The sequence below is a fragment of the Rhincodon typus genome, chromosome 30 (genome assembly GCF_021869965.1).
Source record: "Rhincodon typus isolate 14 chromosome 30, sRhiTyp1.1, whole genome shotgun sequence".
NCBI classification, from domain to species: domain Eukaryota; kingdom Metazoa; phylum Chordata; class Chondrichthyes; order Orectolobiformes; family Rhincodontidae; genus Rhincodon; species Rhincodon typus.
This window is the reverse complement of record NC_063361.1, coordinates 168,350-186,745: the sequence shown is the minus strand read 5'-3', so window position 1 is coordinate 186,745 and position 18,396 is coordinate 168,350. Positions and strand designations below refer to the sequence as shown.

General features: G+C 43.0%; 1 protein-coding gene across 9 annotated transcripts in view; it reads left to right on the top strand.

Moving 5' to 3' along the window:
* The window catches only part of LOC109937392 (corticotropin-releasing factor receptor 1-like), a 303,154-nt gene that overhangs the window by 136,384 nt on the left and 148,374 nt on the right, over positions 1-18,396 (top strand). The window contains exon 1 of one of the 9 annotated variants that reach the window (XM_048614778.1): positions 17,384-17,427. The exons of the other annotated variants lie outside the window; for them this stretch is intronic. The gene's annotated coding sequence lies outside the window, so the exon portion shown is untranslated. Of the gene's footprint in view, positions 1-17,383; positions 17,428-18,396 lie in introns of those variants that run through there. 9 annotated transcript variants of the gene reach the window in all.

Genomic DNA, 18,396 nt, shown 5'->3' with positions numbered 1-18,396 from the left:
TACGCACTCCTTTTGTACATCCCTCAATGCTGCCTGTCAGTCTTTTTCATAATTCCTCTTTGCTTCTCTCACTTTGAACTTTTTTCTATTCCTGTTGCTTTCTCAATTGTATTTTCTATCTAACACCTTCCAAAAGCACACTTTTTCTTCTTTATCTTAATTTCTCCTTTATCATCCAGGGAGCTGTGGAATTGTTCATCCTGCCTTTCCCATTTGAGGCAATATACCGCAACTTTACCTGAACCACCACATACTGTGAGGCTTCTCGTCATGGCAGGTGAATACCATTGTACAACCTGCGAGATACCATCTCACAGCAAGTAATTATAGAATCCCGACAGTGTGGACGCAGGCCATCAAGCCCACACCGACCCTCTGAAGAGCAGCTCACCCAGACCCAGCCCTACCCCGTCCCTGTAACCCTGCATTTCCCATGGCTAGTTTGGTTGGCTGCTCATCCCTGGACACTGCAATTTAGCATGGCCAAACCACCTAATCTGTACATCTTTGGATTGTGGGAGGAGACCAGAGGGCCCTGGAGGAACCATGCAGATATGGAGAGAATGTGCAAACTCTACTCAGACAATCCCCTGAAGATGGAATCAAACCCAGGTCCCTGGTCCTGAGGTAGCAGTGCTAACCAGTGAGCCACCATGTTTCCTCTAATGGATCACCAATTAGATGCAATGGCAGAATCATTCTGCAGTGCCAATTGACAAACCTATCTTGATTTCCCAAAATCTTCTGCCTGATAGATGCCAGTGCTCCAGCAGCAACATGTACATAGATCTGGGTATAGTCACCAATGCAGTAGATTCAAACCTACAAAGCCATAGTGGTGGAACAGACCACATGTAGCACAATTGAATCTGTCAATGATCCCACACACCGATTGTTGTGCCGAACTTTTACCCTAAACCGAAGGTCTATCTAACCTCCACCGCTACCTTATACTATCATCCATATGCCTATCTAATAGCCGCTTAAATGCCCCTAATGAGGCCGACTCCACTACCCTCTCCGGCATACTCCATTGCAATCAGCAGTCTGAAGGATGATGCAACTCCATTTTCTGAGTAAGTGCAGCGTGCACACTTAAGCTTTGAATGGAATGAACAAGATAGAGTAAAGTAGTGTAATTCAGAAGGTTGAACACCTAAGGGACTAGTATAGCTCTATCATACCCACCTTACAAATGATGGCACCATATAAGTATGCCTAGATCCAAGAAAAATCTGGGGAATTCAAGACAGTTATCATTTGGGCTATCAGTAGACCAAGACTGATTCTAAAAACTTTGATGTTCTGGCCAATACTTATCCCTCAACTACCATCATTATGGCAGGTTGTCTGGTCATTCTCACATTGCTGATTCCGGCAATTTGCCATGAGTCAGTTGGCAGCTTCATTTTCTACATTACAACAGTGACTTCAAAAGTAGTTCATTGGCTGTAAAATGCATTTGGTTGGGGTGGGGTGGGGGGGGCGGGGGGAGTAGAGAAGAATGTCATGACATTATATAAATGAAGGTCTTTTTCCCTCAACCATTTCGTCACAATAGCGGAAAGGTAGAGGGAATCAGCTTGCTTCGAAAATGAATTTAGAATATAGAATATCTACAATGTGGAAACAGGCCCTTCAGCCCAACAAGTCCACACCAACCCTCAGAGCATCCCACCCAGACCCAGACCGATTTCCCCCTATAACCCACCTATTCTACATATCCCTGGACAATCCACAGAGCCTGCACATCTTTGGACTGTGGGAGGAAACTAGAGCACCCAGAGGAAACCCACGCAGGCCCAGGGAAAATGTGCAAACTCCACACAGTCGCCCAAGGTTGGAATCGAACCCGGTTCCCTGCCGCTAGGAGGCAGCAGTGCTAACCACTGAGCCACTGTGACAACAATCATAGATGCAAGGTGCAAAAATGTTCTGAAACCTTAGCATTCTTCATAAACCCAGCTGCTACTGTCAAATGAGGAAATTAAACCAATAATTAATTGAGTGTTTACAGTCATCCATATTTATTAAAAATTCATAATGCAGTGGTGTTCAATTTGAATGTTCAGAGCAGCATGACTGTCTTGTACAGACACAACATTTTGAGATGAACATGGCTGGAAGGTGAAAGTGATCATTTCTGTTACAGAAAATAACAAATCAAAACATCTCTCGGGTAAAGGGAATTCCTCCAAGAGCAAAACGGGCATCTCCTATAGGACTGATGCTTCTGGCAGTTAAATAATCAATTAATGTGACATTCAAAAAACATCCCAACAAAATTCACTGTAAATCTGCAAATTGTGCAGTTACCTCTCATCGAAACATAGAAACTGGGAGTAGGAGTTCAGCCATTTAGCCTTTCAGGTCTTCTCTGCCATAGAATCCTACGGCACAGTCGGGCCCTTCAGCCCAATTGGGTCCGTGCCGATCAAAATGTCCATCCAAGTTAACCCCATTTCCTTGAACTTGGCCCATATCCTTCTAAACCTTTCTTCCTATCTATGTATTCATCCAAATGCCTTTAAAATGTTGTTAATGTACCTGCCTCAACCACTTTCACTAGCAGCTGATTCCATATGCATACCACGCTCTGTGTAAAATGTTGCCCCTCAGGTTCCCATGTATTCTTTCCCCTCTTACCTTAAACTGATGCTCTCTAATCCTCATTCCCCAACCCTGGGAAAAAGACTGAGTGCATTCACCTTATCCATGCCCCTCATGATCTTATACACTTCTAAAAGATACCCCCTCAGTCTCCTATGCTCTAAAGAAAAAGTCGTAGCATGTCCAACCTCTCCCTATAATTCAGTCCCTTGAGTCCTGGCAACATCCTTGTAAATTTCTTCTGCACTCTTTCCAGTTTAATAACATCCTTCCTATAGCAAGGTGACCAAAACTGAACACAATACTCCAAGTACCAGCCTCCCCAACATCCTGTACAACTGCAACATAACTTCTCAACTTCTGTACTCAGTGCACTGACTGATGAAGCCAGTGTGCCAAAAGCCTCCTTCACTGCCCTATCTACCTGGGACTCCACTTTCAGAGAACTGTGTACCTGTACTCCAAGATCCCTCTATTCCACTACACTCAAGGCCTTACCATTCACCATGAAACTCCTACCTTGATTTGACTTTCCAAAATGCAACACCTCACACTTATCTATATTAAACGCCATTTGCCATTTCTCAGCCCACTTCCCCGGCTGATCAAGATCCTGCTGCAATTTCTGATAACCTTCCTCACTGTCCATGATACCACCTATTTTAGTGTATTCTGCAAACTTACTAATCATTTCTTATACATTCTCATCCAAATCATTGATTATAGATAACAAACAGCAATAGGCCTAGCTTTGACCGCTGAACCTCACCACTAATCACAGGCCTCCAGTCCGACAAGCTTCCATCCACTGTTAGTCTCTGCTTCCTACCATCAAGCCAATTGTGTATCCAATTTGCCAGCTCTCCCTAGATTCCATGTGATCTAACCTTCCAGAGCAGCCTTGTATCTGAAACCTTATCTAAGGCCTTACTAAAGTGCATGTAGACTTCATCTACCGCCCTGCCCCCAACAACCTTCCTGGCCACTTCACCAAAGAGCTCTAACGAATTTATGAGACATTATCTCCCATGCACAAAGCCATGCTGATTACTCCTAATCAAACCCTGTCTTTCTAAATGCTTGTATATCTTATCCCTCAGAATCTTCTCCAGTAACTTACCTACCACAGATGTTAAGCTGACTGTCTATAATTCCCAGGTTTTTCTTTTCAGCCCTTCTTGAATAAGGGCACAACATTCACTGCCTCTAGTCTTCCGGGACCTCACCTGTGGCTAATAATGATGCAAATATATCAGCCAGGGTCCCCGATTGATTTTATTTATTTATTTTCCTCTAGCCTCTTGCAGGGTTCTTGGATATATCTGATCAGGAGATTTATCCACCTTCATACATTCTAGTATTTCCAACACAACTTCTATTGTGATATGGACTGTCCCCAAGACATTGCTGCTAACTTCCGTAAATTCCCAAATCTTCATGTCCTTCTCCACGATAAACATGGAGGAGAAAAATTCATTGAGGACCTCGCCCATCTCCAGCAGTTCCACACATACATGTCCACTTTAGTCCTTGAAAGGTCCTATTCTCTCTCTAGTTAATCTTTTTCCTTGAATATACGTAAAGAATCTCTGGATTCACCCTAATCTTCTCAGCCAAAGTTATCTCATGCCTCCTTTTTTCCCTCCCGATTTCCTTCTTCGGTAAACTCCTGGATCGTCTATACACCTCCAGGGATTCTCTTAATCCCAGCTGCCTGTACCTGAGCCATGTCTCCTTTTTTCTGGTCAAAGTCTCTATCTCTTGTCATCCAGGGTTCCCATTTATTGCCCATCCCAGAGGGCAATTCCATCAAAATTCACCTCGCCCCAATTAGAACTTGAACTTGTGGACCAGTTTAGTCCTTCTCCGTAACTATTTTAAAATTAATAGAACTATGGTCACTGATCCCAAATTGCTCCCCACTGTCACCTGTCCTGCCCTATTTCCCAAGAGTAGGTCGAGTTTTGCCCCTTCCCGAGTAGGACCCTCCATTTATTGCTTTAGGAAGCTTTCCTGAACACGCGTAACAAATTCTACCCTATCTAAGCCCTTAACACTATGCAGTCCAAGTCTATGTTAGGAAAATTAAAATCCTCCACTATGACAACCCTATTTCTCCTGCAAGTCTCCCTACATATCTGCTCCTCTAGTTCCCGTTGACTGTTTGGGGGCCTATAGTACAACCCCAATAATGTCACCAGCCCCTACTTATTTCTTAGTTCCACCCACAAAGCCTCACTGGAAGGTTCCTCAGTTGTTTCATCTGACTACTGTGATACACCCCTTAATCAAAAATGCAACTCCCCCTCCCCTCTTTCCTCCACCTCTCTGCTGACTGAAGTACCTGTACCCTAGCACATTAAGCTGCCAGTCCTGTCCCTCCCTTAGCCATGTTTCTGTAATGGCTACAATATCCCAGCCCCACGTACCTACCCACGCCGACTTCGTTGGCCTTACCTGTCAGCCCTCTTGCATTGAAATAGGTGTAATTTAATCCAACAGGCATTTGTTGCTCCTTTGTCCTGTTCCAACCTGACCGGTCTCTTCAATATGATGCCATTCAAAATGATATGACTGACTCTCAATGCCATGTTCCTGCTTTCTCTCATAGCCCTTGACGCCTTTAAAATCTAAAAATATTCTTGAATATATTCAGTGACTTGGCTTCCACAGCTTTCTATGGTAGAGAATTCCAGAGGTTCACTACCCTCTGAGTGGGGAAACGTTTCTTCATTTCAGTCCTAAACTTTTCCCACTCCGAGGGAAAAATTCTCCCTGCATCTAGTCTGTTGAGCTCTCTTAGAATGTTATATACTTCAATCAGATCCTCGGTCAACATTCCAAACTCTAGAGAATACAAGCTCAAATAAACCAACTCCTCCTAATAGAACAGTCCTGCCATTGCTGATTTTAGGCCAGTGAACCTCTGCTGCATCCCTTGATGGCACTCCCTTTTGGAGGTAGAGATCAAAACTGCATGCAGTACTTCAGGTGTGGTCTCACCAAGACCTTGTAGAACTGCAGTAAAATATCCCTTTTTCTGAATTCAAATCCTCTTGCAATAAAGGCAAGACATAACAACAATTGCCTTCCTAATTGCTTGCTGCTGTTGCCTGTTTACTTAATGTGTCCTCTGTGACCTGGTCATATCTCCTTAATGACATACTTCCCATTGAATGACTTGGTCACATCTCCCATAGCAACATCAGAACAAGAGGATGCTCTTGCATCTATTTCAACATTCAATGAGATGCTATTTGAAATGTTATGCAACTCCTTGTACTCACCTTTGACTCATTCTTGCGCTAATCAATTTCATATTTAAAATTAATGATTGGCTTAATATCATTCGTCTTTTAAGAGGAAAAGAGTTCCAAATTTCTACTATTCCTCTCCTCATAATTAACTTTTTGGAGTTTAATTATAATTCTGCTAAAAGTGGACAGCACACCCTCAAAACTGATATCTCTTTCTGTAGACTTGCTGTTCAGGTTGTAAAATGACTTTTATCAACTTGTATTTTGTTCCTTTAGCAATAAAGGCCAAGCACTCAGGATATTTTCTAATCAACATAATCAGAGATGCTATTCCACACCTCCAGAGCAGGTGGGACTTGAACCCAGGCCTTCTAACTCAGTGTAGGGACACTACCACTGTGCCACTACAATTTTATAGAAGTACTGAAATGGAAACGTCCCACATTCTGCCAAAAGGCCAGACTGAATCAGGGTCCTTTGAACTTTAGTTTAACACATGCCCAACTGAGCTCTTTCAGCTAAGACCAGCACTCCACGTATTTTGAATCAACCTGTTCAGAAATATTATGGCACATTTCTGGAACAGGTGAGAATTGAACTTAAACTTCCTGGCCCAGAGGTCACTACCACTGCACCACAATAGCTCTTAAAATGGCAGTCCAGATATTTTCTAATCTACCTTTTCAGAGTTATTACATGCCACTGAAGCAACATTTCCTCTAGGTGGTACATACTGCCAATCCATAGTCCCACACATGATAGTCGGTGTGCTGCTGCAGATCACAGTATTGCCTTCTGATTCAGGAAATCGTTGCTGTGCGCAGACCTTGGAGGCGCACACAATAGGAAAAGAAATTAGAGGCAACGCTGCTCTGGAGCAGATGGGAAACCTGGACCCAGGCCTCCTTGCCTGTGTTAGGGACACTTCACTGTGCCACAAGACCCTACACAAGTGGCATCCCTCTATTATACATTTTCTGTTTTCGATGGGCACAGCAATTGGAGACCTTCTGGCTCATAGGTAGTGGCCAACCAATGCACCACACAAGCCCTTGACATTTTTGTTTAAACTCAACCTGTCCAAGAGTTTCTGGAGCAGGTAAAATATGAACCTAGGTCTGCTGACTCAAATCAGTTCATTCATTAATAATTTATTATCTATACCTTTTGTGATGTTTTAATGAGTGCTAAGAAAGGGAAATGAGGGAAATATAAATTTACAGTCGTTGGGAAATTACTGAGAATTGGGAGACTGAATACAATGAAATTCAGATGTTAAGGAGATGGCAATTGTTTAAAGAGATACTCAATTGCTCCTAACTAAATTATATTCAAGAGAAAGCAAGATTGTAAGAGGGGGTGAAAACAACATCCATGGCTAAGCAAGGAAGTAAAGATGTTATAAAGACAAAAACTAAGGTATACATTTTTTGCAACTTGTAAAGGCAAGGTGCAGGCAAGAAGGTTGGGAAAATTTTAAAGATCAACAAAGGCTTTTTAAAAAAGTAACTAAAAGATCCAAGATAAATTAGGAAAGAAAACTAGCATAAAATATAAAAGGATAGCAGAAGCTTTGATAAGTTTACAAAAGGGAAGAGAGTAGCTGAAGTGAATGTTGGTCCCTTGAAGGATGAGACTGGGGAGTTAATGGTGGGGAACACAGAAATGGCACAGTCACTAGGTCAATATTCTGCTTCCATTTTCACAGTGAAGGACACTAGTGCCATTGCAATTGTAACAGGTATTGCAAAGGTTAGAGAAAAGGAGGAACTTAGAACAGCTATCATCACTGGGATTCAGGGCAGACATGCCCCGAGGATCTGATGGCCCACATCCGAGATTTTAAAAGAAGTAGCAGCAGAGATAGTGAATCTGTTGGCTAAAAGATTCCAAAGTTCCCTGAATGTGGGGAAGGTTCCAGTGGATTGGAAGAATGGTAATACAATATTCTTATTCATAAAGGGAGGTAGGCAGAAAGTAGGAAATTATAGACCAGTTAATTTAACATGTACCATTAGGAAATAGGTAGAATCCATTATTAAGTAAGTAATGACAGGACATTTGGAAAGTCAAAATGCAATCCAACAAAGTCAGCATGGTTTCATGCAGGGTAAATCACATTTGACCAATTTGTTAGAGTTCTTCAAAGATGTAAATAACAAGGTGTATAATTGGAATCCTGTAGATGGTGTATATTTGGCACAGAAGATTAATGCGCAAGGTAAGATCCCTTAGGTTTAGGAGTAATATATTATCTTGGATGGAAGATTGGCTAACTAACAGAAAGCAGAGAAACTTGGGATAAACGGATGTTTTGCTGATTGGTGAGATGTAACTTGTTGGGTGTCAAAGAGTTTGACCTGCAGGGCACAAATATTTACAATCTATATTTATGACTTGCATGCAGGGATAGAAGTAAAATAGGTGGGAAACTAAGTTGCAATGCAGAAATAAGACATTTACAAATATCTATGGATAGGTTATATGAAAGGGCCAAAATTTGCCAGATGGAGTTTAGCGTGGACCAGTTTGTGATGATCCATTTTGTTCGGAGGAATAGAAAGGCAACATTCTATCAAAATGTAGCAAAACTTCAGAGTGCTTCAGTGCAGTGTGACCTCAGGCATGAATTGCAGAAAATTAGTATGCAGATGTGACTGGTAATCAGGAAGACAAATGAAATATTGGTATTTATTGCTATAGGAATAAATAGAATATAAAAAGTAGGGAAGGATTGCTGCAAGACGTTTGTGACCTGGAGTATTGTGTACAATTTTGATCTCTTTACTTGAGTAGGGATGTAATTACTATGGAGGCAATTCAGAGAAGGTTCGGTGGATTGATTCCAGAAAGGGGTCTGTCTTACGTAAAGAGATTAAGCAGTTTAGCCCTATACTCTCTAGAATTTGGAAGGACAGTAAATCTAATTGAGGTATTAAAGACACTAAAGGGGATTGGCAAAGTAGACGTAGAGGGACAATCTAGATTAGTTTTAGGATAAGGGGGAGAAGATTTAAAACAGATAAGGAGAAATTCCTTTTCTGAGAGGTCTTAGCGAAAATTTATAGCTTGGGTTGTAGATGTTGCTCGTTAGCTCGCTGAGCCAGCTGTTCCCGCATGTGCAGATGTTTCGTTACCATTCTAGGCAACATCATCAGTGCAACCTCTAATCGTTGGTGATCTGCTCCGTTCTGAATTTATATGATCCTTTGGTGTGATGGGTCTCATCACTTCCGGTTCTGTTTTTTTTTTGGCAGCGGACTGTATACGGGGTCTATTTCTGTGTTCGTTAATCAAGTCCCATGTTGAGAACCAGGCTTCCAGAAATTTCAGAATTTCTGAGGAAGGGTCAGCGGACCTGAAACGTTAACTCTGATTTTACTCTTCACAGATGCTGCCAGACCTGCTGAGCTTTTCCAGCAACTTCTGTTTTTGTTCCAGAAATTCCCTTGCATGTCTGTTGTTCGCTCGTCCCAGTGTAGTCACTTTTGTCCCAGTCGAACTAATGGCCCTCGTTGTCTGTGTCTGTGTGTGTCGAGGCAAGTGAATATTGGTCGTGTCTTTTTACTGCCAGCTGGTGTTTGTGTATCCTGGTCATCAGTTTCCTCCCCATTTGTCCGGTGTCAACATCAAACGGGGAGGAAACTGATGACCAGGCTACACAAACACAAGCTGGCAGTAAAAGGACACGACTATTATTCACATCCACCTTCTGGAAGCCTGGTTCTCAACATGGGACTCCATTAACAAACACATAGAAATAGACTCCGTGTACTGACCACTGCTAAAAATCAGAACTGGAAGTGACAAGGCCCACCAAACCAGGATCATGTAAATTTGGAATTGAGCAGAACACCAATGCTTCGATTAGAGGTCGCACTGATGATGTTGCCTAGAATGATAACGAAATGTTGCACATCTCTGAAAGGGTCATGAAAAGGAGGCAGACTTTTAATTAATAATGAGTTGAAGGATTATGGAGAGAAAGTTGGAAAGTAGAGTTGATGCCAAGATAAGATCAGCTGTAATCATATTGAATTACCATTCAAGGTGTTAAACGGCCTACTCTTGCTCCTTGTGTTCTTTACCCATATAGGGATATAAAGGGTAAGTCCATTCAAATGCCAGCATCTCTTGGGCCTTTACACTTTCTAGTTTTTTACTAATTGGATAGAATTCGATCTTGTCCTTCCAAAATTATGAGCTCATTTGTGCACATTAAAATCAGTGTACCACACTTTTATCCAAGCACTCGGTCCATCAATATCTTTTTGCAATTTTATGCTTTCATATATATTTCTTACAATGCCAACTACATTTATAACACTGGCAAATAGGGATTTTTTTTTTTTATTCTATCATCTAAGCCCTGAGGGCCCAGACACAGGTCTCTGTGATGGTCATGAGCCACATTCTGTCAAATCAAGCATCTTTCCATTCTCCCTACCCTTGCACTTACGCTGTGCAGCCATTTTACTGATCAGGTTGATAATGTTTATTCAATTCTATGAATTTCAACAAACTAACAGCCTGTATGAAGGACTTTGTCAACCAGCATAAACAATATTGATAGACAGTCCCCTGTCCAATATTTTAGTCACCTTTCCACAAAACTCAGTCAAGCTCCTCATATTTGTGTGGAGCTTGCAGGTTCTGTCTGTATATGTGTGGATTTCTGCTGGTTAATCCAGTTTCCTCCCATAGTCCAAAATTGTGCAGGTTAGGATGGATTGGTCAGGCTAAATTGTGTAGTGTCCAGGGATGTGAAAGCTAGGTGGATTAGCCATGGTAAATGCAGGGTTATGGGGATGGGTGGGGGTGTGTGGTTGGAGCTGGGTCTGGGTGCAATGCTCTTCAGAGGGACGGTGAAGACTCAATGGGCCGAATGACATCTATCTGCACTCTAGAGATTCTATGATTCTATATTTGAACTACCTTTTACAAATTCATAATCTGCTCAAGACTGTCAAGATGTTCGATCACTTAGTGAAAGACTTTTCTCGATAATAGATGTTAAACTAACTGGCCTGTACTTCCTAAGTTTCTCTCTTTTATCAGGAGGCGCAATGAGAAGACCTCTTTTTTTTTCAATTAAGAGAATGTTGGAAGACTTTATCTAGAACATCTGAAAAGTTCTCACCTATTTTGTTTAAAAATCTGTGACGGAAACCATTTGGTCACTGGTAATTGCCCCTGTTTTGTGCCATTATTTATGTCTCTATAGTTTTCTTATTTTTCATTAATTTTACTGATTCATTCCTCGATTGTAAATACTGATCAAAAAGTAATTATTCAATAAACCTGACATTTCCTGATTTTCACTGACATCACTATTATCAGTTTTCTAGGGATCCACCTTGCTCCTGACCACTCATTTTCTCCCAGAATAACTCAATTTTTCACGATGATTTGGATAGTGTTTGGAAGCAAAATTCACTTGAGTTTCACTTTGTTTTACTTGTCGCACTGAATGGTCCTTTTTAAGAATGATGTGTAGTTGAAAATGAATCCATTGTAAAGTTAATGTTCTGTGTGTGACCTTTTTTTAATCTTGTATGGCTCACTCTGGATTACTCCATATCTTTTAGAGAGAATATTGTTTGCAAGTTTCTTTTCTTTTTTTACTTTTATTGTTCCCAGCTTTTGCTCAGTCAACCTTTTTGTTATTCTCGTATCTCTCCCATTCTCTAAGATCTGATTTTTTTTTTCTTGATTTTTGCAATTTTGTAAACATTTCCTTTTTTAGTTTGTTATCTTTGCCCCTCCATTTTATACATCACAATCATGACCCCTCTCAATTTCCTCTACTCTCAGGAAAACAATTCCAGTCTGACCAATCTCACTTCATAACTAAAACTCTCCAGCCCTGCAAACATCCTGGTAAATCTCCTTTTTACCTACTCCACTGCAATCACATCACTCCAATAATGTGGATTCCAGAACTCCACACAATATACTAGCTGTGGCCTAACTCAAATTTTATTCAGTTTCAGCATAACCTCACTGCTCTTAAACTCCAAGCTTCAACTAATAAAGGCAAGTATAACATCTGCCTTCTTAACCATTTAATCCACCTGTCCTGATACCTGGAAGGACCTGTGTACGTGCACCCCACTAACCTAACACCAAGTTCTCTCTCATTCCTCAGTGCTTCCCAGGGTCCTACCGTTCATCGTATATTTGCTTGCCTTGTTTGGCCTGCTTAAGTGCATTGCCTCACATTCATCCAGATTGAATTCCATTTGCCACTGATCAGCCTATCTGACCAGCCTGCCTATATGATTCTGCCCTCTTAGGTTTTCCTCCTCCCTATTTACCACTCATTTTTATATTAAGTTCATGGATAGAGATCAACACCCCTATATTCAAGTGTAAATCATTTGCATAAACCATAAACAAGAATGGTCTATGACTGATCCCATGGGACACAGACCTCCAGTTGGAAAAACACTCCTCAACCACCACCCTCTGCTTTCTGTTGCTCATTTAATTATGGATCCAATTTTTCAATTTCCTTGATTCTTTAACTTTCCCATCAAGTAGAAGTCCAAGTAGACTACATCAAAAGCATTGCCCTCATCTACACACTTGGTCACACCTAGAAAAATTCAATCATGTTGATCAGACATGACTTCCCCTTAACAAAACCATGCTGACTGTTCTGGATTAATTACTGTCTCTTCAAATGCAGATTAATTCTCTTCCTCAGAATTATTTCCAATAGTTTCTCCACCACCAGGATTAGACTGACTAGAATGTAATTTCCTGTTTTATCCCCTGCTCCCTTCTTGAATAATGGTACAACATTTGCTGTCCTCCAGCCGCTGGAAGCTCTCCTGTGGCTAGAGAGAAGTTGAGCACCCATGATGCTTCCACCCTGAGGAAGGGTCACTGGACCCAAAACGTTAACTTTTTTTTTTCTTCACAGATGCTGCCAGACCTGCTGAGGTTTTCCAGCAGCATGCACAGTTCTTTGTTTATATTTCCTCCCTTGCCTCAAGGAAATATTGTTCATTTCAGATTTCCAGCAATTTGCCTCTGTCTGTATTTTTGTGTGTTCAAATGCATACCATTCTCCTAACAACAGTTTTCAGTTCTGGGAATGATAATTCATCCACAGGATCCATGGCACCACAGTTGGCTCAGCTGGGTAGGTTTACAAGAAAGATTGGTGGAGCCATAATGAGAAGTGGTTCAATAGTTAGAGAAACAGATGTTTGTGCTGTAACAGATGTGAATCCTGGATGGTGTGTTGCTTCCTAGGTGTCAGAATCATGGATGTCACTGTGTCTGCAGACTTTCCTGAGCAGGTTGGTAACAATCAGCAGTCATGGCTCACATTGCAATCAATGACATAATGCAGAAAGAGGAGTGTAGTTCTCCAGTTAGAAATTATGGGGCTGGTAGGAAATTAGCAAGCAGAATCTCAAAAACAGCAATCTCCTGATTACACATATAATAAATCAAAAAACTGTGGATGCTGAAATTTTTTAAAGTGCTGGAGGAACTCAACAAGTCTTGCAGCATCTATAGAGAGAGAGAAACAGTTCCCAGTACCATACGCAATGAGTGTAAAAATAATTTGACGAGGAAGAAGAATGTGTGGCTACAGAGATGGGGCAGAAGGGAGAGCTTTCAACTGGGACACTGAGTCTGACTCCAAGGGAGATGGGATGGGTAAGGGCCAAATGGTTTGCTAGGAAACAGTGAATGTTTTGTTAGACGCTTTGTTAGTGCTTTTTGAGAGGGTTTAACCTTACTCAACAAGGGTTTGGCAACCTTAGAGAGAGGAGGCGCAAGGTGCACAGAACACTGGGGAGATGGATTGAACTAGAATATGGAATAGTAAGCCATTATTTGTGATGTATAGGGTTAGCTGTAGCTTTACTCTATTAACAGCTACTGGATATGTGCATAAGGAGTTATAATATAGCGATATCAGAAAAAACATGGAACTGGAGCATGAATCTGTAGGGTTCCAGACATGTCCTTTCTTCTCACCACTTGTGCATAGTAATATTCAATAAAACTGACTCGTTCACTGACCTGAAGATAGACCTGATCTTACATGAATGGGACAAAGGAGACCAGACCCACAGAGCTGGGGAAAGTATCACAGAGCACTTGAAGTGAAGCCTAATAACCGTACAGAGCAGTAGGTAAAGGATGAGACCAGGCCAGTCATCTCACTACAGAAGAGAGAGAAGTCTTGCAAGTAAGAATCTAATCTGAGATTACATCTGGAACACTGTGTACAGTTTTGATCTCCTTATTTGAGAAAAGATATAATTGCATCTGAAGCAATTATGAGGTTCATTCAACTCATTGCAGGGATGAAGGGTCATCTTTATAAAGAAAGTTACCAGGTTAGGTCGATACCATTGGAGCTTATAAGAATCAGAGTATCTTATTTAAACAAAATAAGTTGTAATGAGGGCAAAAATCGAATCAGAGATAGTAGGAACTGCAGATGCTGGAGAATCCGAGACAACAAGGTGCAGGGCTGGATGAACACAGCAGGCCAAGCAGCATCAGAGGAGCAGAGAGGCTGACGTTTCGGGCCTAGACCCTTCATCAGAAAAGGGGGAGGGGAAGGGGGTTTTGAAATAAATAGGGAGAGAGTGGGAGGCGGATAGAAGAGGGATAGAGGAGAGGATAGGTGGAGAGGAAACAAACAGGTCGAAGAGGCGGGGATGGGGCCAGGAAAGGTGAGTGTAGGTAGGGAGTTAGGAAGGGGATAGGTCAGTCCAGGGAGGACGGACAGGTCAAGGGGGCGGGATGAGGTTGGTCGGTAGGAGATGGAGGTGCGGCTTGGGGTGGGAGGAGGGGATAGGTGGAAGGAAGAACAGGTTAGGGAGGCAGGGACGAGTTGGACTGGTTTTGGGATGCGGTGGGGGGAGGGGAGATTTTGAAACTTGTGAAATCCACATTGATACCATTGGGCTGCAGGGTTCCCAAGCGGAATATGAGTTGCTGTTCCTGCAACCTTAGGGTGGCATCGTTGTGGCACTGCAGGAGGCCCAGGATGGACATGTCGTCTGAGGAATGGGAGGGGGAGTTGAAATGGTTCGCGACTGGGAGGTGCAGTTGTTTGTTGCGAACCGAGCGTAAGTGTTCTGCAAAGCGGTCCCTGAGTCTCCGCTTGGTTTCCCCGATGTAGAGGAAGCCACACCGGGTACAGCGGATGCAGTATACCACATTGGCAGATGTGCAGGTGAACAGACAGCTAAATTTCCCTAAATCCCATGCATCCTTACTTTGAATGACCCTACCGTGTGGAACCTTATCAAATGCCTTGCTAAAATCCATATACACCACATCCACTGCTCTATCTTCATTGATATGTTTTGTCACATCCTCAAAGAATTCAATAAGGCTTGTGAGGCATGACCTGCCCCTCTCAAAGCCATGCTGACTATTTCTAATCAAACTGTGCTTTTCCAAATAATCATAAATACTATCTCAAACCTCTCCAATAATTTGCCCATCAGAAGTAAGACTGACCGGTCTGTGATTTCCAGGATTATCCCTATTCCCTTTCTTGAACAAGGGAATGACACTTGCCACCCTCCAATCTTCTGGTACTACTCCAGTGGACAGTGAGGACCCAAAAATCATTTCCAAAGGGGCAGAAATCTCTTCCCCCACTTCCCGTAGTAACCTTGGATACATCCCGACTGGCCCGGGGACTTATCCTCATGTTTTTCAAAATTTCTAGCACATCCTCCTTCCTAACATCAACCTGTTCGAGCATACAGCCCTCACAAACGTCAAGGTTCCTCTCACTGGTGAACACTGAAGCAAAGTATTCATTAAGGACCTCCCCTACTTCCTCTGACTCCACACACAAGTTCCCTCCACTATCCCTGATTGGCCCTACCCTCACTGTGGCCATCCTCTTGTTCCTCACATAAGTATAGAAAGCCTTGGGGTTTTACTTGATCCTACCCACCAAGGTTTTCTCCTACACCCTTCTAGCTCTCCTAAGTCCATTCTTCAGTACCTTCCTGGCAATCTTGTAGACCTCTAGAGCCCTGTCCGATCCTTGATTCCTCAACCTTAAGTAAGCTTCCTTCTTCCTCTTGACTAGGTGTTCCACATGTCTTGTCATCCAAGGTTCCTTCACCTTACCATCCTTTCCTTGCCTCAGTGGGACAAACCTATCCAGCACCTGTAGCAACTGCCCCCTAAACAACCTCCACATTTCTGTCGTGCATTTCCCTGACAACATCTGATCCCAATTGGTGCTCTGTAGTTTTTGCCTAATAGCATTGTAATTCCCCCTCCCTCAATTAAATACTTTCCCATACCATCTGCTCCTATCCCTCTCCCATGACTATAGTAAAAGCCAGGGAGTTGTGATAACTATCACCAAAATGCTCTCCCACCAAGAGATCTGACACATGACCTGGTTCGTTGCCAAGCACCAAATCCAATATGGTCTCCCCTCGTAGACAGGCCAACTGGATACTGAGTCAGAAATTCTTCCTGGACACACATGACAAAATCTGCTCCATCCAAACTATTTGCATTTAGGAGGTTCCAGTCTACTTTAGGGAAGTTGAAGTCACCCATGACAACAACCCTCTTATTTCTGCACCTTTCCAAAATCTGCCTCCCAATCTGTTCCTCAGTGTCTCTGTTGCTATTGGCAGGGTCTATAGAAAACTCCCAATAAAGTGACTGCTCCTCTTCTGTTTCTGACTTCCACCCATACTGACTCTGTGGAGAAACCCTCCTCCACGACCTCCCTTTCTGCAGCTGTGATACCATCCCTGATTAGCAATGCCACTCCCCCACCTCTTACCTCCCTCCCTATTTCTTTTGAAACATCTATACCCCGGAACATCCAACTACCATTCCTGCCCGTGTTATCCAAGTCTCCGTGATGGTCACAACATCGTAATTCCAAGTACAGATCCATGCTCTAAGTTCGTCCCCTTTATTCCTGACACTTCTTGCATTGAAGTAGACACCTCAACCCATCGCAGTGACTGCCACTTTGCCCTAAAAACTGCTTAACCTTCCTCACAGATTCAGTGCTTGCTGTATCTGTACACTAGCTACCCCATCCTCTGATCTGTAGCTCCGGTTCCCATCCCCTTGCCAAACTAGTTCAAACCCTGCCGAAGAGCTCTAGCAAACCTTCTGCCAGGATATTGGTGCCCCCCTCCAGTTCAGGTGCAACCCATCCTTCCTGTACAGGTCCCACCTTCCCCAGAAGGTATCCCAATGATCCACAAACCTGAAGCCCTCCCTCCTACACCAGCTCTGTAGCCACGTGTTCAGCTGCGCTCTCTGTTTCTAGCCTGACTAGCCTGTGACACCGGTAGTATTCCTGAGGTTACTGCTCTGCTGGTCCTGGCTTTCAGCTTCCATCCTAACTCCCTATTTTCACTTTTCAGGTCCTCATCCCGTTTCCTAGCTATGTCATTGGTACCGATGTGTACCACGTCTTCTGGCTGCTCTCCCTCTACCTTTAAGAATCCTGAAGACTCGATCCGAGACATCCCTGACTCTGGCACCCAGGAGGCAACATACCATCCGGAAGTTTTGCTCGGTACCACAGAATCTCCTGTCTGTTCCCCTAACCAGCGAATCTCCTATCACTATCGCTCTCCTATCAGTATCGCTCTCCTATTCTCCCCCCTTCCCTCCTGAGCCACAGAGCCAGGCTCAGTGCCAGACATCTGGCCGCTATGGCTTTCTCCTGGTACGTCGTCCTCCCCTAACAGTATCCAAAATGGTATACTTATTAATGAGGGGAACAGCCACGGGACCCCTGCACTGTCTGCCTGTTCCCTTTTCCCCTCCTGACAGTCACCCAGCTACCTTTGTCTTGTACCTTGGGTATGACCACCTCTTTATAACTCCTCTCTCTCACCCCCTCAGCCTCCTGAATGATCCAGAGTTCATCCAGCTCTAGCTCCAGTTCCCTAACGCGATCTGTGAGGAGCTGGAGTTGGGTACAGGTGAAGTCAGAAGGACACCAGTAGTGACCCTTACCTCCCACATCCTACAAGAGGAGCATGCAACTACCCTAGCTTCCATTCCCTCTATTCTAGATTGCCAAAAGAATGAAGAAAAATGCCTTACCTTACTGACCCTCCACACAGTCTTTTTTTGGTTAGAGGAGGACGATGAGTGGGAGACACTACACGTGTAGTGTTTTGGGTTTAGACAATGCCCAAATATAATAGTTCACTTCTCGGTTCGTGCTCTCTCCACTCCCGCTGTTCAAGTCAAGTAGGCTGCTAACTCACGAGGTAAGTTTTTATAAGCAAAACCTTACCTTCCTGGCTGCCCCCTGGCTCGCGCTCTCACCACTCCCGCCACTCGAATCAAGTAGCCACTTGATTCTGTATTTATTATTCAGTATAGATTGGAATGGATTAGAAAAAAAATACTTTTCAGTATGCACACCATTATCTGCTCCATTTTAAACCCATCCCTCCCTTATCTCACCTTAACCTGTCCTGTATCCGGTAAAATCCATGAGGTACATAGCTAGAAGGCATTACAGCTGCAA